Source organism: Petromyzon marinus, chromosome 49 (assembly GCF_048934315.1).
Source record: "Petromyzon marinus isolate PM22_M1 ecotype Great Lakes invasive population chromosome 49, UKy_Petmar_22M1.pri1.0, whole genome shotgun sequence".
Classification (NCBI taxonomy): Eukaryota; Metazoa; Chordata; class Hyperoartia; order Petromyzontiformes; family Petromyzontidae; genus Petromyzon; species Petromyzon marinus.
This window is the reverse complement of record NC_133715.1, coordinates 9,885,132-9,910,307: the sequence shown is the minus strand read 5'-3', so window position 1 is coordinate 9,910,307 and position 25,176 is coordinate 9,885,132. Positions and strand designations below refer to the sequence as shown.

The 25,176-nt window shown below is 44.5% G+C and overlaps 1 protein-coding gene across 4 annotated transcripts in view; it reads left to right on the top strand.

Moving 5' to 3' along the window:
- The window catches only part of LOC116952913 (kelch-like protein 9), a 120,081-nt gene that overhangs the window by 8,015 nt on the left and 86,890 nt on the right, over positions 1 to 25,176 (top strand). The window contains exons 2-3 of one of the 4 annotated variants that reach the window (XM_032972618.2): positions 8,873 to 8,987; positions 20,142 to 20,236. The gene's annotated coding sequence lies outside the window, so the exon portion shown is untranslated. Of the gene's footprint in view, positions 1 to 8,872; positions 8,988 to 17,374; positions 19,973 to 20,141; positions 20,237 to 25,176 lie in introns of those variants that run through there. The other 3 variants (XM_076074681.1, XM_076074680.1, XM_032972619.2) reach the window with 3 other exon arrangements.

Sequence of the window (25,176 nt, the reverse complement as noted above, 5' to 3'; positions counted from 1 at the left end):
CTTGCGTTTAAAAAAAATGCACATTTTAGTGTAGTTAAAGTATCTACTTTTTTGTTGTTGAATGCCATTGAAGACTTTACTGCTTTTTAAAAATGTGGTAGTGCCATTTAAAATTGTCCTTCTGGATAAGGGAACCCTGACACCATCTCTTCAATTTATGTATGGGCAATATATATGCTGTCTCTTTTACTTTCTCCCCTGTAACCCTGAAAGATAGCGCTACATAAACACACCCCAATAATCCACATAACCTCACATTTTTTTCTTCAGAAACTTGCTTCACCGCCACAGCGTTTACTTTCCTGAAATTGTGTTTAGGTTTACTTGAATAATACGCGTTTATTTAACATTTCTCATTTAAGCACCAAAATTGTCATGGCAGATTGCTGTTTTAAAAACCCTATTCAGGTGGCATGCAGCATGACTATTTAAACATTTCCGATAGAACTCTGCATGTCCGTTCATTATTGTAATAGTGGATGCGCACCATTGAGAATTGGGCCACGTTTCAGTCCCTGGAGTCTTAGCAGTTGAGGACACGAGAAGGAGGGCCTTGCAATGTGGATTTTATGATGGGTCAGCAGCCCGCTGTGATGGTAGCCTCTCGGCTTCTGCCGCAGAGTCGCCCACAAGTCTTTATGCCTATACACATAATACCAGCAATAACCACAGTAATTACTCTTAAATGCCAGTGAAATTGAATTATGTGTGTGTATGTGTCCTCGCTGGGAATGACGAAGGCAGCCGGGCGTAGTGCTGGTCACACCACCACCCTGTGTGCCACGATGGCCCTCTTGTATGTATGTTGAACTTCTTCCGCTGTGCAATTCGGAGGTGCTCGTAAACAGCACTTGCCATCTGTGGCTATACAGGGCATCTTTGTCTTGGTGTATTTGACCGATGTGTATGTACTGTACTGTTGGTGTGGACAAAACAAAAGCATGTCAAACTGCCCACCCATTTGAGCAATGTGTGTTGTACGTGTACACAGTATACGCACACAATGGGGAGTGCGACCCAGACTGGATGTCAGAGGCACAGGTTTGAGACTTGGTCATCCACACAAAAGTTGAATTCGGAATCTAAATCTGACCCGGGCAACGATTAGGTCAACTCCCGCTTAAAATAAGTACCTGTGCTGTGTGCCAAACACTGGTGCTGGAGAGACTTAGGCAACTGGGCGAGATGTTGGCTAAATGTACTCTGCTGATGATGAAGCCAAACGTGGTTTGTATAATTATAAAAACAAGCCTTTGTTGCTTGTAATTATATTGACCTTGGCGATTGGTGAAGGTCCATTAACTTTGGAGTCCATTTAATCCACGCTCGTGTAACTGTATCTTGTATATAGCTCAACAACGTCGTTTATCTGTGAAGGTTGTATTATTATTATTATGTAAGGTATAACCACGCCATTAGACCGGTATTGTATATCAACTAAATTTAGAAAAGCTTGACGAGAGGTGACCCATTAATTTATTTTGGCTGTTTAAAATAACCAAACGAGGATACTCCATTGATCGCGAAATGGCCATGAAGCAATCGCGGGAAGTGCACACATTCGTTGGCGCCCTGCACGTTTGTAACAGGGTTCACCCCATGGCCACATGCATGTAAATATAGTGCATCGTGCAACTAAGCGGGGATGGCTGTGATGCAGCATGATTAATGGGGGCATATATCGGGGGGGGGGGGGGGTTTATTAAAAGCCTGGTCCGTGGGCTTGGAGCCTGCCTCAGAATTTTAAACCTGGGCAAATGAGCACTCAACCACTTGTGAACGCAGCTGTTTGCGTTGAACGGCCGGTGGCGGTAAACCATTGAAAGTGCGGTGGGTGTGTGCCGTTTTCACCGATACTTTCGGAGAACATGGTTTACAGATTGTTGTCGGATTCAAGTTTGACATTAATTGAAATGCATGAAATTAAAACCACGTGTGTTTTTTTTGTTATCATGGCGTTTTATTGTACCACAACAACAACCGAAGTTATAACATTCTCAGAAATCGGGTGCCGTGTTAATTATTTCGGGAATCGTTAAAAGTAAAAGATCATCAGGTCAAGTCAACCATTGTTTCTCCAAAGAGGGAAGTAAGGGGATGGTTGTGTGACACTTGAGTCAGGTTTGCCTACATTTATAGATGTACACGTACATACGCGTTTGCACAAATGTTTACACAAGTTCTCGTACCACAGTGCTTCCCTGCAACAAGCAGTGGCCACACAAAAACAAATAAAACACATCATCCAGGGTGCGAGAATCGAAACGGTCACAGTTGGTCGGAACGACCCATCCTGCCTCCTATTTTCTTTATATTTTGTAATGTTAATTTTTACGTTTTCTGACCAAGTATAGCTCAGTTGTAACAAGGTTGTTTTTATTTTTGTAAACTGAACACGGTTCAAACTAAGACTTGCAGAGCGCCGTGTGGCCGAGTGACGAGAGTGTGCGTGCAGTATTTAAGACTTAAGAGGAAGTGTGCCCTCACGCGAGGCTGCCCCGATAAGCCCTTGGGGGCTGAGGCTTCCGTGGCGATGAGGCCTCGTGACAGCTGCACTCGATGGGCCGCCAAGTGACTGATATCGCTCCGCACGTAGCGGCCACGGACCCACACGCACAGGATGTGTGGGGGGGCAGGGGGGGGGCCCATCTGTGGCAGTCCTGCCAGACGGAGAAGAATATTAGTGTACATATTTAGCCCATTGATTCGATTTGTTACGTGGACTTATGCCATGGTGTAATGCTTAGCAAAGTGAACTTGTAATCCAGGGGTCATCGGTTTGATTCAACTTTCCGTGGCACCACAGTTAAAACAACGGTGCAAGTTTATATTATCACCCCCCCCCCCCCCTCCTCTGTCTGCTGAGTGGTATAAATGGGTACACAGCAGTTAGTCCATTGGCAAGTCGCGTGTGGTGGAGTAAAATGTGGGTACTTGCGCATCATCGAAGACGTTTAGCTGGCATGGTAGAGTAGGCCAAATACCCCCGACATGGGCTCTCTAGAGCTCCCTTTAGTGTACGCCTTTGATTCAGCAGTCGTGTGAGCGAGACATTTCAGGGGCTGCAAATTTTTCACTCTTACCTTCTTTATGTATAGCAATAGCAGCGTTGTACAATACTTATGAGAGGGCCCGTATGCTTATGTGACCGATCATCACATTAGCAGCTGAACGATGAAATCTAGTTCAATAATGTCTGGCCCAGTTTTAAGTGTGGACAAGGACTGACGGTGGGGGGCTTTATTCCTGGCCTCCTTGCCCAGAACAAATGACTTGAGAATTAAAATCTAAACTGGTTCAAGTTCTTGGTTCTTTTGGTAGAGTCACGTAAATAGAAAACAAATACAAAATATTAAGATAAGATTTAAAACAAAATATTAAAATAAAATAAAAATAATATTTTAAATAATAAAAGAAAAAACCCCACGACGTTTCAATCGCAACACAAGCGGTCTTCGTCAGACGGAGAGATGACGTTTCAATCGCAACACAAGCGGTCTTCATCAGGCGGAGAGATGACGTTTCAATCGCAACACAAGCAGTCTTCGTCAGGCGGAGAGATGGCGTTTCAATCGCAACACAAGCAGTCTTCGTCAGCGGGAGAGATGACGTTTCAATCGCCACACAAGCGGTCTTCATCAGGCGGAGAGATGACGTTTCAATCGCAACACAAGCGGTCTTCGTCAGGCGGAGAGATGACGTTTCAATCGCAACACAAGCGGTCTTCGTCAGACGGAGAGATGACGTTTCAATCGCAACACAAGCGGTCTTCATCAGGCGGAGAGATGACGTTTCAATCGCAACACAAGCAGTCTTCGTCAGGCGGAGAGATGACGTTTCAATCGCAACACAAGCGGTCTTGATCAGGCGGAGAGATGACGTTTCAATCGCAACACAAGTGGTCTTTATCAGTCAGAGAGATGACGTTTCAATCGTAACACAAGCAGTCTTCGTCAGGCGGAGAGATGACGTTTCAATCGCAACACAAGCAGTCTTCGTCAGGCAGAGAGATGACGTTTCAATCGCAGCACAAGCGGTCTTCGTCAGCGGGAGAGATGACGTTTCAATCGCAACACAAGCAGTCTTCGTCAGGCGGAGAGATGACGTTTCAATCGCAACACAAGCGGTCTTCGTCAGGCCGAGAGATGACGTTTCAATCGCAACACAAGCGGTCTTCGTCAGGCGTAGAGATGACGTTTCAATCGCAACACGAGCGGTCTTCATCAGGCCGAGAGATGACGTTTCAATCGCAACACAAGCGGTCTTCATCAGGCGTAGAGATGACGTTTCAATCGCAACACAAGCGGTCTTCGTCAGGCCGAGAGATGACGTTTCAATCGCAACACAAGTGGTCTTCATCAGGCGGAGAGATGACGTTTCAATCGCAACACAAGCGGTCTTCATCAGGCGTAGAGATGACGTTTCAATCGCAACACAAGCAGTCTTCGTCAGGCGGAGAGATGACGTTTCAATCGCAGCACAAGCGGTCTTCGTCAGCGGGAGAGATGGAGACCACTTGTGTTGGGATCGAAACGTCATGGGTTTTTTTTGCTAAAAAAAATGTCGTTTTTATTTAATTATTTAAATGTGATCTTATTCTTTTTATTAATTATTTTGTTTTCTATCTACGTGACTTCACCAAAAGAACCAAGAATATGAATTCCTGCAGTCACGAAAGTTTTAAGTCTAAATCTAAACTGATTGTAGTGGAAATGTGTAAGTCTTCGAGGCTAGGGACCTGTTAACAACACACAGCTTGGAATTATTTTACAATCCATGGAAAATCATGTTTTTAATTCGCACTACGTTATTCTCTTTGGTTGCTTTGTGTGTGTTTCTTAGAACATGCCAGAATATTTATAATGAGGCATTTGAAATGATCCTTCGTCAAAAATTATCTCATTAGGCTGTTGTATCGGACAGATATTCAAACTTAAAAAAGTGTTCATGAATTAAAGTTGGCTGCATTTGTACCTCAGTTTAAAAAGGAATTTCAGGATTATTTCTATTTTAAACAAAGGTGGTGATTTTTCCAAATAAATTTTCGGGTCTCAGAATTTAACCATGCCCAATTACATTTAAAAAATATATATATACTTTTAGTCACACACGGATTTAGATGTTGCAACTTAGATGTTTTCCCGAGTCAAAATTATTTTCTTTAAGTGTTTTACATATATTAAAACTAAACATTTCTGGTAGTTTAACTGAAATATTGTGTGGTGTTCAGTAAGATGTATATTTTCTATATTGTCACTCTGTCATATGTGCCAAATATCCTAATACAGTGAGGAAAAAAAGTATTTGATCCCCTGCTGATTTTGTACGTTTGCCCACTGACAAAGAAATGATCAGTCTATAATTTTAATGGTAGGTTTATTTGAATAGTGAGAGACAGAATAACAACAACAAAATCCAGAAAAACGCATGTCAAAAATGTTATAAATTGATTTGCATTTTAATGAGGGAAATAAGTATTTGACCCCTCTGCAAAACATGACTTAGTACTTGGTGGCAAAACCCTTGTTGGCAATCACAGAGGTGAGACGTTTCTTGTAGTTGGCCACCAGGTTTGCACACATCTCAGGAGGGATTTTGTCCCACTCCTCTTTGCAGATCTTCGCCAAGTCATTAAGGTTTCGAGGCTGACGTTTGGCAACTCGAACCTTCAGCTCCCTGCACAGATTTTCTATGGGATTAAGGTCTGGAGACTGGCTAGGCCACTCCAACACCTTAATGTGCTTCTTCTTGAGCCACTCCTTTGTTGCCTTGGCCGTGTGTTTTGGGTCATTGTCATGCTGGAATACCCATCCACGACCCATTTTCAATGCCCTGGCTGAGGGAAGGAGGTTCTCACCCAAGATTTGACGGTACATGGCCCCGTCCATCGTCCCTTTTGATACGGTGAAGTTGTCCTGTCCCCTTAGCAGAAAAACACCCAAAGCATAATGTTTTTTTTCCATGTTTTACGGTGGGGATGGTGTTCTTGGGGTCATAGGCAGCATTCCTCCTCCTCCAAACACGGCGAGTTGAGTTGATGCCAAAGAGCTCCATTTTGGTCTCATCTGACCACAACACTTTCACCCAGTTGTCCTCTGAATCATTTAGATGTTCATTGGCACACTTCAGACGAGCATGTATATGTGCTTTCTTGAGCAGGGGGACCTTGCGGGCGCTGCAGGATTTCAGTCCTTTACGGCGTAGTGTGTTACCAATTGTTTTCTTGGTGACTATGGTCGCAGCTGCCTTGATCATTGACAAGATCCTCCCGTGTAGTTCTGGGCTGATTCCTGACCGTTCTCATGATCATTGGAACTCCACGAGATGAGATCTTGCATGGAGCCCCAGGCCGAGGGAGATTGACAGTTCTTTTGTGTTTCTTCCTTTTGCGAATAATCGCACCAACTGTTGTCACCTTCTCACCAAGCTGCTTGGCAATGGTCTTGTAGCCCATTCCAGCCTTCTGTAGGTCTACAATCTTGTCCCTGACATCCATGGAGAGCTCTTTGGTCATGGCCATGGTGGAGAGTTTGGAATCTGATTGATTGCTTCTGTGGACAGGTGTCATTTATACAGGTAACAAGCTGAGATTAGGAGCACTCCCTTTAAGAGTGCTCCTAATCTCAACTCGTTACCTGTATAAAATACACCTGGGAGCCAGAAATCTTGCTGTTTGAGAGGGGTTCAAATACTTATTTCCCTCATTAAAATGCAAATCAATTTGTAACATTTTAGACATGCGTTTTTCTGGATTTTGTTGTTATTCTGTCACTCACTGTTCAAATAAACCTACCATTAAAATTATAGACTGATCATTTCTTTGTCAGTGGGCAAACGTACAAAATCAGCAGGGGATCAAATACTTTTTTCCCTCGCTGTATAGGGCCACAGAGCTTGGGACATTGTTGGTGCCAATTCTGGCTGCCCTTCCCTACTTGTCTGTGGTGTCTCGCTTCTCTGTATCTAAGGAAAGCTGCGTTTTACAAAATCTGCGTATATATATCCTTTTTACGGTACGTAATGTTCACACGTTATGTACCACATGCTGGTACGTTGTGCTTATCGGCCCACTACCGTACACAGTAGAAAACCAATGATAATTAAGTTACAAATGAAGAAAAGTGGCTTGTCGCTACAGTTATTAAATAACATAAAATCATGTTACTGCATTGGCAGTGATGTACAAGCATAAATAACAAAAAATCGTCACGTTTTTCAATGCAATGGCCCTTAAAATTGCAAAGAAATATAATAGTCTGAGTTGTGGGCCGTGGCCCTTCACATGAATGGCCGTTCTCTGATGTGAAGATAAGTCATTGTCCAAAATATTACTTATTACAGAGGTATTGAGTTTTCACTCTGCAGTGTTTAACTTGAATGAATAAAATATTATACTATTGGGTGTTTGCTTAGAAATATATTGTTTGTGAAATGAGCACTTCCAAAAAAGTGATAATTGATGATTTTTGCCACGATACTTGTATGGTTATAATCAGTCAGTCTCGAGTCCTCGACCAGGCTGCAGCCCAGAGCTGGGATGGTCACAGCTCTTGGTCTTAATGCCTCATGAATGTAGCCTCGGTCCCAGGGATTGGCTTGGAGGCACTTGCCTTCATACTGGCCCTCAGTCTTGAGGATCTATGAACTAAACTATTGTGAAAAAGTAATTTGCATGACCAATTGCCCGTTCGTGCCACAGCTATAGCAGAAGGGCCTCCAGTCGAGGGAATTCACGAGAGCCTCCCTCAAGGGTATTTGGCCTACTCCTCCACATTGGCCAGATGTCTTGGAAGATGTGGGAGTAGTCTAAGACGAAATTCTTTTACCAGGTAAGGCCTGCTGAGACATCACAGCTCTTTTTTAGGAGCAACCTGGCCACAACTGGATAGCTCGACGAAGTGGCTTATCACGTGGACATTTATAGGAGCCAAATACTCTAAACGCTTGTTGTTGATTCTAAATGCGGAAGGTAAAAACCGGAGGACCCAGAGAAAAAAAATCTACGCGACCACGTGGAGAACATGCAACTCCAAATATACAGGCGTCAGGGGTCGGTATCGAACCCACGACCTCCTGTATACCAGGCGAGGTAGTTAACATCTCCTAGCCACCGTGGTACCCCAATCTGGTGTTGATTGGCCTGGCTTTGACACTGGCCTCCTCCACCTTGGCCACGTGGTGTTCGGCCTCATCGTAAGACTGGGCCTCATGGATTCTGTTCTTCAATCCAAGACCGGAATTAATAAAGTAGAATTACTGCACACGATCAACATTTTTAACCTGTAAATTTCACAATGAAGTTAGCTGCAAAGTAATTGCTGTATGCAAATTCAGTATGCTAAAGGCATTTGTTGTTTTTTGCAAATTAACACACAGATGATTTGATTTCACAGATTTAAGTTTACGATTTTAGCCTTTTAATAAAAGTTTGATTACTTTTGTGGTGCGGACATGATTTCCATGTGAATTAAAAAAATGTAAAACAACCATTAGTTTGTACTTATACATTTTAATTAGGGTCTGCGTGCAATTAATGTGTTTATTCATTGACCAATGTAACATTGCACTTGTTATTTTGTGTTTACTAGGCAACTAACTTGTATTGTTGTGTGCTCTGTGTGGTTAAAATATACAATATTTGTGTTGTCAAAATCTTTACGAAGAATACTAATGTGCCTGAGTCTCATTTGGAGTACCAGAGCTCAACAACAATAACCAGTCTGTCCCGTGTATACGGGAGTAGAGTTCTAATCTAAGCTGATGCGAGTTTCCGCTTCCTCTTGTACATGCATGGTAAGCTAAACAAAACACCCATGCAAGATTAATAATGCATATATGTTGAATAATACTGTTGTCATGTTTTTATTTGAAGGTTCTGCATTTGGACCACGTGTACATGAAGAGTTGCTCCCTCTGACAAATGAACTGCATCGCTGGCAGTTTTGATATGCCAAGGAGTAAAGTCTAAATAGGTCACCAAGAAGGAGGTAAGCATGGCTGCGTCTTTACCCTCTCGGCTATGCCTGGTGCATTTCTCTTTCAAGTGTGCTTCTGTCACAGGGTATCGAAGGGGGCTTTTTGAAGCCAGACATTGCAAGCTCAAATGTGGTGTCCGTAAATGCGAATTTGTGAATTAACCAACGAAACAAACGCATGCTGTACCCATTTGTACTCTATGGGTGAGCAGAGGCGTTAAAGAGAATTGGGAAACGGTCTCACGAGTGAAAATGTATTTCTAGATTGATAACTGATTTCTTTCAAACGGATTTTTGTGTTCAGTTGTCATTCTCCCGCATTTCTGACGGTGCGAAGGAAGTTAAACATGCGTACGTAATAATTTACAGCCTTGGGGTGGGGGGGGGGATTGTTTGACCATTCTTCAACATACAAATCGGTGTGGGTTGGTGAAGGGGGAACGTGTGAGGTCAAGATCGATTCAGATATCACTGATCAACGGTGTTCGCCAAGACCCGGAAAGCAAACCTGTGTTTGCGAGATGCACAGTACAGTGTGATAACCAATGCATCACTGTTCCCTTTGATCTTGCTTATATGTATGTGAAGTACAGCATTGATGCAAGTATTTAATATAATCTGCATAAAAAAAAGTTTCCATTCTATCAGTCCCATTCTCTAGACTGATTTTTCATGCACATTAATATTTTCTTTCTATTATTTTGTCACAGTGATAGTCTCCCCCCCCCCCCCCACATAATTATTCTCATTCGAGCCATTATAAATGAGGTGCAAAAAAGCGGAGGTGATTTTGACATCCATTATATTATCTGCACGGGAGTAGAATAAGTTCCGTGGAGAGAATGGAGAAATCACTGATGGGGCTTGTGTGGCTTGCATTGTGTTCCTGTGTCTAATCCCCTGGGGACTCGGCTGAGTTTAAAGACGTTTCTGAGCTTCCCAGAAAACGCCACAGAGCTCGATAATGGCACGTCATGTGGCAGCAGCTCGGCAGTTTTAAAGGATTTGTATTTTTGTGATCGTTAAAATAAAAATAAAATTTAGTTGAAACACCGTCTAGCTTGTCAATCATTTGGTCTGCAAAGCTGTGTTTGTGTCTGGCTTTAATACTTTTTTTTTACAATGATTCATACTTAAATAGGTTTATTATTATAACACATGCCCTCTTTGTACAAGCCAGAAAAAAATAACACAAATGAATGTATTTAATAAAAATCCCATCAATGATCTTTTCTATTCATTTTAATTATTTGCTACTTACACCGTGCAAATCCATGCTGTGCTCCATGTTTTGGAAAGCAATCTCAAGTGAAATAGCGTCTGCCCAAGTCCACACTCCTCATCGTGAGGTTTTATAATTGGCTTCTAAATTAAAATTGCTCCGGGTTTCTGAGCGCCATTCCCAATACGCATATCGTTCTGTTAGACTGGCACATTGTAGAACTACCGCAGCAAAGCCCCCGTTGAGTTATCCTACATTTTAAATTATCGTAATATAATGCAGGGGAGCCTAGATTAAATTATGCAAGTCCTTTTGATTTGCTCCCCTTTTAAAAAAATATACACGAATAACATTGACTTTCGGGAGACGTAAGTATGTATGTACCGGAGCGTGAAAACGCACATACAATGCGAGTTCATGTTCTCCCCCACCGTTGGCAATGCCTGCCAATCGATAAGCTACAGTTTAAGCCTTGAGATGTTTTTTTGCCTCTGGGATGATTCGGTCACAGCAGCAGCAGCAGCAAAGTCTCAGACAGATTGAGAGAGTATGTGAAGGAATACCAATACCCCCTCTGTGAACCCTGTTTGTGCAGACACCCCATAGTATGCCAATTTAATACCAGTTGAAGGTATCCATTTGCTTGCTGCTAATCCTTTTGTTTGCAGACATGAGCATGGAGTTCTGAGATGTTGCACAAGTTGCATTTTTTGTTGGTAACGCTGTGCAGTTTGATATATATTTTTTTATAGTCTTCAAACAAAAATGTCCCATGCTGAATCGTTAGAAAATGGTGGTCTCTGTTGGTGCTACTGGAGCCATTGGTTGAAATTCCATATTGGTGGGATAAGTCTGCCACCACCTTATCATGACCACTTTCAGTCATTACCACGACCAGTTCCCACCAAGTGGTGCCCAGCTGTTTCTACTCATGTTATTGACCCCAAGGGGATTACGGTTCACGTTGGCCATGAATTGAACTCGTGAGCTCTCATGCTTGCAAGCGCCAACCTAACTCTTTATCCTGGCTCGTGTGAAGCCATATGAAGCTAGAATTTCTAATGTTCCATCCAAGCGGGTTTGGCAGCACTCTGCATTTCAGAAATACATTTCTGAATATCTAGGCTGAGAACAAGCTCGATGTTTAACATCACAACTTATATTAGCCCAGCTTGCATAGCGATACGAGGTTGAGATTTTTTACACTTGAAATTAACTATTATCGGAAAAATATGGTATGGAATAACTGCATAGTCTTGCCTCAAACATGAATACGGCTGAATTAATATTGTGAAGGATATAATTATTATTTAAAATGTTTAAATGTTAACAAAAATGAGCCTCTATAAGTCACTTTTGCAAGTGACCTGCTTGAAATTTTTAGTCATGAGGCACAATCACAGAAGCGATTCATGCGTGCACCACTGCTATGGCAACAGTTTTATGAATCCGCCTTCTTGGTGATGAGGTCATAACCGAGGCAGTAAAGTTTTATTAATAGTCGTTATCTGCATATTCCCTGCCTCATATCTGCACATCCAATGTAGAAATTTGACTCATGTGGATATGGGCCTGGGTGGTGTATAGTGTTGAACATATAAATCGCGCAACGTAATTCCCTTTGATATCTAAGCGACATTGAATTTCAACCCTGAATTGCTTAAGATTATATTTTATGAGTTCATTTTGATCAATGCTGGAGGTGCTAAGATTGTTGAGAAATGTAGCATACTTAGCAGTCATTTTTCTCAACTTTTAAAACCCATTGCCTTGGTGTGAGTTGAGAGAGCCATTGTTTTCATTGTGAAAAATACATTTTCATGCCCAATTTTGTGCTCGTGCCACAGCTAGAAAAGGGGCCTCCAGTCGAGGGAGTTCAAGAGAGCCTCTCACGGGTATTTGGCCTACTCCTACACACTGGCCAGACGTCTTGGAATATGTAAGAGTAGTCTAAAACTAAACCAATTTTATTTTATCAGGCAAGGCCCACTGAGCTATAGAGCTCTTTTTCAGAAGGGACCTGGACACCAATGATAGCCGAACGAAGTGGCTTATCAAGTGCACATTTATAGCAGCCAAATACTCTAAAGGTGTGTTGGTGTTGATTCTAAATGTTGAGGGGAAAAACTGGAGGACCCGGAGAACATGCAAACTCCAAATATACAGGCCTCTCAGGGTTGGGTTCGAATCCACGACCTGCATACCAGCCAAGGCAGTTACCATTTTGCCATTGTGACTTGCTTATCAACTAAGTGTGGTGTCCAATTTATACTTGACAGACAGAGGTGTGAAGGATTTAAGAAACTTGCGCCATTGCTTCAACTGTCGTGCCGCGAGATTGAATAGGCCCAACGACCTCTGGTTTGCAAATCCGGTGTGCTAACCATTCCACCGTGGTATTATCCATCTCCCAACCCCCCAGTGAAGACTGCAAGTCTTTCAGCTGATTAGTTATTCCATTAACATTGTGGTAAGGCAATTTCAGTTATCGAGTTCACATTACGATCATTATTATTTAACATTGCTAATCAATTAAATTTATCTACTTGGTCAAAAGTTAAATCACCCCTAGGTATCAAAAATAGAATCTTGCTTCAAGAACCAAAACCATAACATACTTATAGAAAATAAAGACCTCCCCTCCCCCTTCCCTGCGTGTAGCCTACTAAGCTGTTGGGGAAAATATTGTTAGTGAGCACCTATTAAGGCTTGCCTGGTGCTAGTGTGTAGTGTGCCAGCACCACACCTGACCACCTTTGTCTCCCGAGTACTGGTTAAACACTGCACCAGGTATGCTTTGAAGGTCGAATCGACCTGGAGATGTTCCAGGACCGTTTCGTATAGCATTGGCCACTGATGTTAGCTATGGCTGAGGATTGAACCCAGGTTTCTGGCTTCGTAGTGCACTACGTTAACCACTACGCTACCACCCTATCTACGCACTCGCACACAACGACAGCTTCCCTGTATAGCCATTACACACTGTTGGCAAGTGGTGTTAGCGAGCACCTATAAGGGCTGGCACGGCACCCAAGAAGGTGGTACGGCCACACTACACCGACACAAGTACACGGTGTCATTGACCAATTGCATCCTAATTGCTATGAGCTTTTGGAATAGTGGGGAGGGTTGTCCATTGAGAATAAAGACACACTGGCATGGCCCCCCCAGTGCCTTTTCTGGCATTGCCCACTACGGGGAGAGCATGGCATTCATTCCCAGCGCAGTGTTGGTGTTGTACCCCAGTCCTTCATTTCCAGGTGACCCCATCGCAGGGCACGTATTATGTCAACTTCTCGTCTTCCGGCACTTGCTGGGTATTTTTGGCGTCATTCTCGCGTCTCGGTTGTGGTGGTGTGTGGGGGGAGCAATGCAGAGGGGCACGTTAGGTAGTTCACGCGCGCGCGGAGATATCTTCTGCAGAATCCTTTAGCGGCTGTGTATCAGTGGGTTGTCACCTGAAGTGGCCCGTTCAATAATGAGAAGCTAAATATAACGGGGGGGGGGGGTGGAAGGAGTGGTTGGCCGAGTCGCTGTTAAGGGAGGGGGTGGCTGGTGAAGTGCGTAGGCAGCATGGGAGGGGGTGCTGGTGTTGGTGGAAGCAGTGGTTGTTACCAAGGGGGAGTGGCAGCCAGGGCATGTTGGTGCACGGTCCATAAGTGTCAGTCTGACATTTTCCAACTTTAATCTCCAAAGCAGCTTACCAGTCATAAACCATAACATTGCTGTCCGTATCATAGGGGTTATTAGGTGGGGGGGGAGGATGGGGTGGGTTGTGTTTATGTTTCCTTTTGAGGACTTATTTATTATCTTTGCTTTTATGAGTACACTTGCATCTTTATTTCGGTATTCAATATAAGGGATATTATTCCGAAATGTGCAGTGATAACAGCTAAGCACTGCTATCACATGATGGGCGACAGGCGCCTGTTTGGCAGATTTGGGTCACGTAACAATGCTCTTAAGAGATATTGCGTGTTAAAGGCACACTCCATAAAATGACGATGCCATTGTAACTGATGTCCATATTAAACAATATTCTCAAGAAGAAACAGTATATATATTTTTAGTAAATGCCATGAAATATTATTCCATTGGCTTTTGAGAGGTGATTATTTCATTAACAAAAACATTGAAATCTCTCCGAAAAATTTAACAAGGTCTCTGAAAGATGCCTGAACATGAAGTGGCAACAATATACGCCACTTGAGTCTTGTAGGCCCAAAGCTGGTATATATCGGAGCAGGTACATATCGTGGACTTGTGAGTCCCACTCTCTGAGCTGGACCGAAGACATCTTCTGATAGCGGTGGAATTGTCCCGGTGAGGGTGGGAATTGAACGGCCACGGCACTCGTCAGGATACTGCCACACACTGCTGCCCTGGTGCCTTGAGATGCATCCTCCGCCGCCTTATCGAACGCCGGCCGCTTGTCTTTTTTGCATTCCAGCGCTTCCCCGTCTTGCAGAAAGAGGTGGTGGCGCAAGCGTGTGATATTTGCCCCCCCCCCCTACCCACCCACCGCTCGATGGGCTCCACCTGGGCTTGGGGGCTCGTGGCATCGCGTCTCCATGCGCTGCGCCGTGGTTGTTTTGTCCGTTGCCTGTGTTTTGCGAGCGTGCCTGGCGTACCTTCCGCGGCAAAACAGCTTGGTCCTGCCATGCCTCGGCTATTGGGAATACAGTGAGGCAAGCATTTGGCTTGCTAGGGGGCTATGACTCTGCTTAAGTCGAGCTTAAAATAGGCCATATTTCCGTGATGCCGCATTGCTGTAATGTCTCCTACTGTCTCAGGGGCCCACCGCTCGGAATATGCGTGGTGGTGTTGTTGTCGGTCGTCTAATACTTGATTCTTATCAAATTTAATGACGCCACAACCTACATTCGATAGATCAGTGGCGTAAGGTAACACTGGTCACACGTCGCCAGTGACGGGGCTTTTGGAGGGTTGTCACCAGAATGCACCTGGTCTGTGGAAGTGCTGCTCCCAGCCCTGCACCGCGTCTGTCGATTCCATGGAAGCTATTGTATTCTTAAAGCATTTTTTTTTCCATTTCATTTCCTGCCCAGTATTAATCAGTGTTAGAGCGAAATGACAGGAAAGTGACCTTGCTATGTTCCCACTTGGAAAACATAGTTTTTTTTCACGAGAAAATCAAAAATTTTTTCGAGCAATCTAACATGATGGCAGTGCTGATCAATGTTGCTTTGTTGCCAAGAATCGTGCCATTATTCAGGTTTTTCGTTTGTAAATACATTCAGCATTTTTTATGACACGTGAGACATGTTATCAATCACCTTAATACCACCATGCATCATGGGCTACAGACGAGCACAGTGCTGTGCTTCTGAATTGGATAGGTCAAGTCCAATCAGGCGGGGTGGGGGTGGGGTCATCCCTATTCATGAGCAGGGTCAGATCCCAGCCGCCTGGGTCTGATGGTCACGTGACTCTTCGCATCTCGTCTACGAGTTGCTTTTCACAAATAGACCTTCGCCAAAGGGGGGCGGGACATGAGTGGGAAATTAATTGAAGTTGGGACTGAACGCAAATAAACCCCGCTGAACCAGGCGTGCTTTCACTGCACGCAAAGTCACCCTCGGTTCTCGCTATAAAATATTTACGTTGCAGAAACATTTTTAGACGGACTTATCCATAAGGTCAAATGGTCTCCCATGCTCAAATGCACGTAAGTGTGGCACCCTATCTCAACTGGTGGCCCCGACCAAACTCACGGTGGCAATTCCTCGTTCCCATGGCCGGCAGAGGGGGGGGGGGGGGGGTGGAGTGCATTCTTTCAACAAGATGACCACAGGTTAACTCCTCTCCCATTCTAAAACACCTGCAAGTGTCCCGTTCACCACTGAATCTCGAAACAAGCAAGCGGCTCGGCGTTAATTTTATTTAGAGGCATATCACTGTTATTAAAGACCTTGTACGCCCCGCAGATAACTGTAGCGAAACGATCCCACTCTACGATATCTGGAGCCAAACTGTGCCACGCGCCCTCCTGCATGGCCTTGTGGGAGCCTCGGTACCCATAGAGTAATTTTTTAAAAGTTTTTCTTCCGATTCTCTTCCGATGGCGTGCGTCCATCACACGTCATCGGAAGAAAAAAAACCGACAACGTACGAGTACGTACACGTACGTCATCGGAATGGCGAAAGGGTTAAACGCGTGCCATCCAAAGCAATGCTCGTTTTGACCGACAACCCGCCCTACGGCGAGTCCGAGCGCTGCACCAGCAATGCTGCCCGGCCCTTAGAGAGAGCCCTTGAGGTGGCAGCGGTGGCGGCAGCGTCGTACACGTCGACCGTAAAGATGGGCCTCGCTAATGGTGATGACTCGTGCGTCCCCGGCGCTCTCCCCTGTAATGTTGATGGATGTCTCTGCACGGCTTTGTTGATCGTGCACAAGTGTGCACAACTCATGTTGTGCCTGTGTACAGACGCGGAGATTGCGTCCACAGCAATCACACCATCTGGCCTCCCGCGCATTGTGTTTATTGCCTCTTATCGAGGAGTGATCCCCGCTGAAATTCAGATGTCGACTGTAATGGGTTTTATGCAAATGCGTGGCGCTACCGCTACCTGTGAAGGAGGACGATGTAATCATCTTACTAGGAAGGCGCTGCTATTAAAAAGCGCAAGTGAAGGTTAACATAAATGCTTAGAATTGCAACTCCTGGGGATAATTAATTAATTGTTTGGCATATACAGGTAGTCCAATGCGTCGTCTGTGCAACGAACGCTTGCTTTTCCACTCAATTAAAAGTATATCTACTTCGAAGACCAGTATAATATCCGTGTACTAGCTGCTATCCATTTACTAATAAATTGGAATGTTCATATTGAATGCATTTGTAAGTGTCTTGTAATGAATAACGATGAAATATTTCTTACCCCTATTTTAACCCGGAGGTCTCTCCCAGTGCAGTCATTCGAATTCAATTCCCGACTTTGTTTCCAACCTGAATTTTTTATATATATAAAAAAAATCATCGATGTTTTAGTTGGTAAGACATTCCCTAACATCATCCAATTGTAATGGCATGTGTTGGCAAGGATTGGCATTAAAACGAAAACAAAATGTTTAATTTAGATGTTAATGTTTAACACCTTTACAGATCAATTATTAAGATATAGCGTTAAATGTGCTCACTAAGGTACATTTGAAATGTAAGATTATTTAATTTAAAGGATTTTTCGAGAATATACTGCAACTTTGCGTCAATACCTTTTTCTCAGTTTTTTTAATTGCTATTTATGCGATGACATGTAATTAAAGGCTGGGAAACCTTGCAAATGGCTGGTATTTGCTTATTTCAAATATATCTGTGTAATTCCTATTCCTCACTTTTATGACAATATCAATTCATCTCGTACCAACTAATTAACTTTTTTGCCGCACCAAGCAACTTGAACGATTTTATAATTTTAATGCTTCCCAATTTATATATATAAAAAATTAGTACAGCCTCATTCATAATGCAGTATACATTAATAGATTTTTTTTTTTACAAAAACGTCAATTTATTGGCATCCTTTAATTTATACCTGGGCAGCTGCCCCATGATTAAAAGCCACATTTTCAAGTGTAGCAAGTTGATGGTCCTCAACCTGGTGACCAGTGGCTGTACAGAAATCATTGCGTGAAATCTCGTTTCGCATTTGATATGGCCACTGTCATGTGACTAACACGCTCTTCGCGGAGCCTTTTGGATAGTGCACCCTCTTGCTATGTAGAGGGTAAACACATGAAGAATGTAATTTGTAGCACGCACAATGTTTCACGGACATAATCGACCGTACCTCTAAAGCGAGGACCCAAGCTCAGTCACTCGAAAGGCAGGGGAAAGAGGTGAGCCCTTTCCGTTTCTTAGAAGTCAGAGTGGATTGAATGCTGCTGCTTTATGTATATATTTTGAACTTAGCCAACCATGCTAAAGCTGAGGTGCTGGTGAAGGATAACAAACTAAACACATGAAGCCGTTCTATATAAACGAGTTTTTCCAGTGGCTTCCTAATATCAGAAGGAAGAGCGTTCCAGACGGCCGCAGAAGCGCATCTGAAAACGCGCGATGGGGTCGACCACCTTTGTTCGATGGCTAGCCAAAAGCTGCTGCTGCTGCGAGAATGACCGGAATTCGCTTGATGGTTTATGCTCCTTGACGATATCAGCAAGGTATCGTGGTTCGTTTGTGGCATGCACTTTGTGTGTTATGCTTGCGACCTTGTAATGTATTCGTTCGGCGACCGAAATCCATTGCAGCTATGATAGTGCAGCAGCACCAGTAGGATGATGATGATGGCCACGTTCCCGATGGCGGTGGCTGCCGCGGGGAAACGATGTCCGGCCGTGATCACGGCCCTGTTCCGGGGTGTAGAGACGAGCGTGCGAGTTGCGCTGCGGAGAGTTGAAAGAGGCCAGTTGAATTATTTTTTTTGTTTAGGGAGAGTGCCGTGAAACCTCACTTCCGCGGGACCCATTCTGACGCACAGCTTGCGCTGCCGTGCCAGATTTAAAATCGAATTCTTTATCTCGTTACCAGACGCTGATTGCACGATTGTTATGAATTGGGAAACAATGAAAGCATACATGAAGACGTAGATTGTGGTTTTGTTTGGAAATATACAAAACTAGAGGTATGCGTGCCAAGTTTAGAACTCACAATTTTTTCCAAGCTATATTTTGAAAAGGCATAAGAACCCCCCCCCCCCCCCATTTGGGGGATGCTAGACGTCATAATCATGGATTTTTTTTACTTACATGGGTGGCAATGTTCTGAGAGCGATTTGCACGTCTTGTGTGCATCTCCCTGCACAGAATCTGAATATTTATTATACTGGAGGAATCTGATGAGCTATAAAGCTCTTTCACAGATGTCCGATAGGGTCACGGGATCAGAAAACGTTACAACAACAAACAATTCAAAACACGACAGTAGTGCAAAGTACAGGAAAGGTAAACAAATCACTTAAAAATATGCAAATAAAACTGAACAATTGTTTATCTTACCAGGTAAGGCCCACTGAGCTATTCGCTTCTTTTCAGAAGCGACCTGGCCACAAATGATAGCTGAACGAAATGGCTTATGTTGAAATTTCTAGCAGCCAAATACTCTTAAACGCATGGTTTTAAATCTCGATGGAAAAAAACCAAAGGACCTGGAGAAAAAAATCCCAGTAACCATGGGGAAAACATGCAAACTCCAAATACAGAGGTGTCAGGGTCGAGTTTGAACACCAGACCTGCTGCATACCAGGCGAGGTAGTTAACATCTCGCCACCGTGGCACATCTACTACCCTGACTTGTGCCCGAGCGCGAGTGCGGCCGTTCGTGAGCACACACACCAACCCGCCGGAATACATTTGCAGCCGTGTCCACCGAGCAAAGGATTTGTTTCGAGCCGTTTAGCAGCATCGTCTGGTTGCCTGCGCTGCGTGCAAGCTTACAGACCGTTTAGCGCCATCCGTGTGCCGTGGGAATCCGGGGCAGCGAGAAAGTGGCACCCGCGTCGACCGCCTCTTATATTTAGCCGTGTGAAGTCACCAGTGCACATGCTGGCTACCTGAGCTTATATATATATAAACCCACTCTTTCTGCCCCGCAGCCTTTCAGCCCGGGGAAAAAAACACTTCGCCGTGATTTCTTGCCACGCGTCGTGTTGTTGGGCGCTGTGTTTGTAAGGCTCCAGCGGTGGGACAGATCGACCGCACTTGCAGACTCCGAACCTTGTCGGAGTGAGGTCAGCAACAACACAAAAGGGGGAGGTTGAGTATTTTTTTTTTGTATTAACGACCGTAGAAGTCCGTTTTGTGAGTGAGCAGCTCCGTTCGCGCAGGAACGTCTCTTTGAAAACCCATCTCCTTATCTCACGCTGCCTGTGTAACCTTCACCGCTCCCCCCCCCCCCCCCCCCCCTTCTTCCTTTCTCTTTCAGCGCCACGAATGAACGCAGCTGCTCGGGACGCTCAGCGGGATTTGCTTCTTAACCCGGGGCGGAAATACTGGCGCACCGGAGTTCCTCTGAGCGCCGTGAGTACGAGGCAATTAGAGCAAAAACGCACAGCACGTGGTCCTCGGCGGGGCCGGCGTGCACGCGAGCACGGCCGCTGACGTACACTCCTATCGATCCGTGCCCTCCTTCCTCGACTCGTGTGGACGCACGCACACGCTCTGTATGCACACGCGTGCTGTGTACGCACGCACGCACGCGCATCGACAAACACAAAACACGCTCGCATTGCCGGCCAGTGACACTGTTGATTTTGCCGGAGTTTGACGTTTGTTGTCGGCAGGTCTCGTGGTGCGCGTGTTCTTTTGAATGCAAGTTTTTTTTTTGAGCATTCGAAAAATTGGCCTCCGATTTCCAAGTGTGCGGCTTTTTTGCATTGTAACGTGAAATTATTGCCGTCATTTCCTCCCGTCGGTCTCATTGGTACGTGTACAGCGACGTCTTGCGGGGTATGAACCGAGGCTTTTTTTGCGCAGCTGGAAGCGTTGTCAACAACTGACACTCGGCACTTTGGTAAGGCGGGAGACGAAAGGATTTAGTCTGAACGTAATTGCATGGATACAGTTTTATGACGAGTTTGGACCGTGTCGATCCTCGTGAAAGAAATTTCCCAATTAGGGGGAAAAACTTTATGCATTGACCCAAAGCCTTTTATGCCAATAGCTTGATGATGTTGTTGTATAACAGTGTTTGCATTCGGTTAAAACCAACAGCAAAGTGAGGGTCAATATCTTTCAATTGTGGGATGGTGCTCATTCGTACCCCCTAGAGCCAATTGTAGTGTGGCAGGGGCAAGGTTATCCTGAGGATGACGACTCCTGTCAGTGGGTTGGTCCGCGGGACCCAACCGATGATTGGGATTTTGTATTCACGACCTTCACATGGGGTCAAGTTCCCAGCCATAGCTCACCCAGCTGCATCGATCATTAGTTGGTGGCATTTCTGATTTGCAGAGATGAGCTGTACTCCTCGAACTGTCACGTCGGTGCTTGAGTGGCACTGACGTGAATCCTGGTGCAAACGTGACAGCGGTGCACGGTGCCCAGCGAATGAACGTGATCTTATTCTTCTTATCTTAACGGAATGTATATAGCGCCTTAATCAGGCGCTTTACAAAAGAATTAACAACGCTGCAACATATGCATGTAATGGTGGAGATGAGGTGGTTGAAATAGATGAGAGGAAGCAATGGGCAAATCTGTTACGCGTGAATTCGGTGAAAGCGAAATTGATGACAGTAGATGATGATGATGAATGAATTGAGTAAATGGGGAATGAGTGAGTGAGAGCCATATAATATGCCTATGAAGAGGGAAGAGTAACGGTGGTGATTATAAGGGGGAGATTAACGGGGGTGGTGGGGTGAGCTAGGGAACAAGTGAGTCTTGAGTGAGGGGTGGAAACTAGTGAGTGAAGGTGACTTTAATATGGAGGGGGAATTTTGGTCCAGTGAAGGGGGGCAAGAAGAAGAAGAAGAAGAGCGAGGGAGAGCGTGAGCGTGAGAATGAGAAACAGACAGACGGCAAAGATTGGGCGGTGCGGTAGTTTGCTCGCGATCCACACGCGGCTTGGGCTGACAAATGTGAGGTCACGGTGCTCTTGAAAGTCTGGGCTAGGCTCGTCTATAACTCTGCAAGTGGACTCGTGAAGGTTGAAACTTGTTGTGCGTCCACGGTGTCGGCATCTCGTGTATAAATAATTATAATTCCCGCATCCCCTTACCCTGTCGTGAATTGCATCGATTCGGTCAAATCGGCCTCTCGTTCATTCACCGTCCTACAACCAGGCGCTCGTGTGGTATTTTTTGTGTCTGTATTTTTTTTTGTCTCGTGTATAACTATTGTTCTTTGATTCCTATGTACATGGGGAGCCTTCAGTGGTCTACTACTAAGTGAAACCACCGGAGCTGTGCGCTTTTAAATCTAGATTGAAAACTGATTTCTTTAGAGCTGCTTTTTGTGTCTAGTTTGTGCTGCCCACCGCTCCTCCGATTCGCTCTGTTGGCTACGTACGGTGCGGAAAGAAGTTATACACACATGCATTCATTCTGTGAAGGTTCACAGTCAGACATCTGATAAATGTATTCCAAATGCATAGTTGAGTGAGTGAAGCCAAGCTGTGGCCAAGTTTGAGGGTGTTTGTGAGTGAACACGAACGTCACCGTCCAGCAAAGATGAATGTCTGTCTGACAGAGAATGAAATGTCATCGTCGTCATCATCACTATACTCGGTAATGATCAATCCACAGCTAGATGAAGGCCCCTTCAAACTGTCGGCATCTCTTATTATGGTCCTGTGGTGCAACAATGGACCTAGCACCTGCGCCCGAGCTGCTTTCATCGCTCCATCTCCGCAGCGGGATGTCCTCTTGGGCGCAAGTCCTCGCTTACCTGGCCACCGTCCTTAGTCTCGAACGCCGATCGTCGTCCTGTCCAGCGACTAAGTGTGATGCCGAAGCTCGTTTACTTTTCTCAATGCTCAAGATTGTCTTTATTTACTAACTTGAAGATGAAAAATAACACCGTTGGGATGTGCTGATTTTTGACATGTTTTCCAAATTCGTTTTTTTTTTATCAAAAGCAATTCATAAGTGTCAGAACATGCCCAGGATATTGCTCAAAACATCCGTCAGAGCTTTTCAAATGAGATATTGATCAGAACGGTCAAGTAGTTGTGCAGAGTGTGAGAGTCATACAAAGATTAAAACTTCACCATTACAGTACTTGGTTGCTGTCGTCATCATCATCATCATCCTGATTCTTGTCATCACTACAAAATTTATCAAGGCAGTTTCGCAGACGGATTGCAAATTGCTATAAGTAATTCAACCATCGATTCAATTTTAAGTAATCATAGTGTAGTACAGCTATACACTGTGTTCAATTAAATCGCTGTCCAACTCCGTTTTTACTTTAATGTACCCTGTGGAATACATGTTTTTTTAAATGTTTCCAACTCAAATGGAAATTGTTAAGGTATTAGCTTTGTCCATCTGCCGAAACCGTTGGGGGGGGGGGAGCACAGTCACTCTTGTGAAGACGATCCAATAGGAACAACAACTTTAGTGTCAATGTGTGTGTGTAGCTATCAGGGCCTTACCCTGCGGAAATCCGGCCACACTGATCAAAGGTTTGCAAGCAACTTGGAGAGGAAAGCAGCGCCACGAGGATCCGCCTCGCCGTTTACGCATCCCCTCGTTATTCGCGGCGAGGGAATACGTTCTGGAGATGCTCGTGAATAGCAAATTTCGCAGATAATTATATTGGCCTAGGAAAACTTTTTGTAATGAATTAATCTTCGAAAAATACACAAATAAGCTATTAAATGCACGATGATGACATATCACTTGATCTCATCAATGTCTCTCGCATCACTTTATCTTTCATCACTTTACCCTCTCCATGCAGTCGTGCATAGTTCCGCATGCGGTTCGCGGGGAGCCAGAAAAATTGCGGCTCGCAAGTTCGTGAATATCGAGGGAATGCTGCGCTTTGAATACCTCGTCATAGTGTGTGATGTCTCGTGACGTCACACTTGAGTCCTCCCCTCCGCGTTCCCGACGACGTCGTTACGCGCAACATCTCGTTGCGCAGTCATCGGTCCGAATTAAATACTCCGTAGGCCGTAATGCGTGCTGTAAATTGTTATAGATTGATTGCACGGGCACGAGATTGTATCCTATGTTTTTTTAATTTTGTGTGGGGTTAATTGGTCCTTGACCTTTGCACACCACGGAATGCTTCCTCTGGCGAAGAAGTGGGGGGGGGGAGTTGTGCTGTTCCAAGCCGGCACAACTATCGGCTGAGCCACCCCCCTTCAGAGGATGCACCCTTTGATTCGGTGCCTGTTTTGCATAACCGAAGGGGAGCCCAAGCACGTGTCGTTGTTGACCTTTTTGTTTGTTGTCGAGTTTGCGTTCCCATGCTGCTGCACTTCCGGGGGCCGCGCCCCTGGGGAGTGTAGACAGAACGTGTTAATTTGCCCTGTTAATGTCTCTTGCATTCCGTGTTTTATAAGAAGGGTTTTTTATTTTAATTCCACGCAGTTTAAGCGTTTTAATCACGCCGACGTTGGCGGTGCGCATCTTACGCGAGTATCGTTGTTGTTGTGTTGTTGTCGCAATGAAAGTTCCATTAGTTCACACTTGGGCTGATAAATGCAAATCGCGCAGCGCGCAAAAAGTACATTTTCAGTATCTATATCGGGGGATGGTGAATGTGTTTTTTAGTGGGAAATAACAATTAAACTTGTGGTCAAACAACACACATACCAACCGGCCCTGACCAGCATGGTGAAGTATGGTCAAACAACCCCATTCACATGCTGTGAATGATACATTTGCAGCCCAGAGTAAAATCAATGCCGGGTAAAATCCTGTCCAAGTTGGTCGTGCGGGTTGTTTGACCATACTTCACCTCGCTGGTCAGTGGGGATTGGTGAAGGCCTGGCTGTGGCCATACCGGGTTCTATTGTAGACTAGCGTTTTGCCCGTCCTAGGAATAGAAGCTGTATTATTTACGAAAAAATTGAGCAGAGTATAATTGTATCTTGTGTAAATTTTATGGCCGTGAATCTTGCACGAAAGTATGTCATCAAACACTTCACTGCATGTCACTGTAGCACTATTAATGGCAGTGAATCCGGCACAAAACGAAGTCCTAAAACACTTCACTGCAGTTCACTGTAGCACTGTATATAACTGACCTTCAATTTGTTCAAATTTACTGCTCTGATACTTTATTTTCTTTTGCTTTCGGGCGCTGGGGTTGAAATAAATTGGAATTCGATACAATATCTGGAAAATCACCGAGAAATGTCTATTTTACCATAATGTAGAAGCATAAATTAGACTTACAGTGAGGGAAAAAGTAATTGATCCCCTGCTGATTTTGTACGTTTGCCCACTGACAAAGAAATGATCAGTCTATAATTTTAATGGTAGGTTTATTTGAACAGTGAG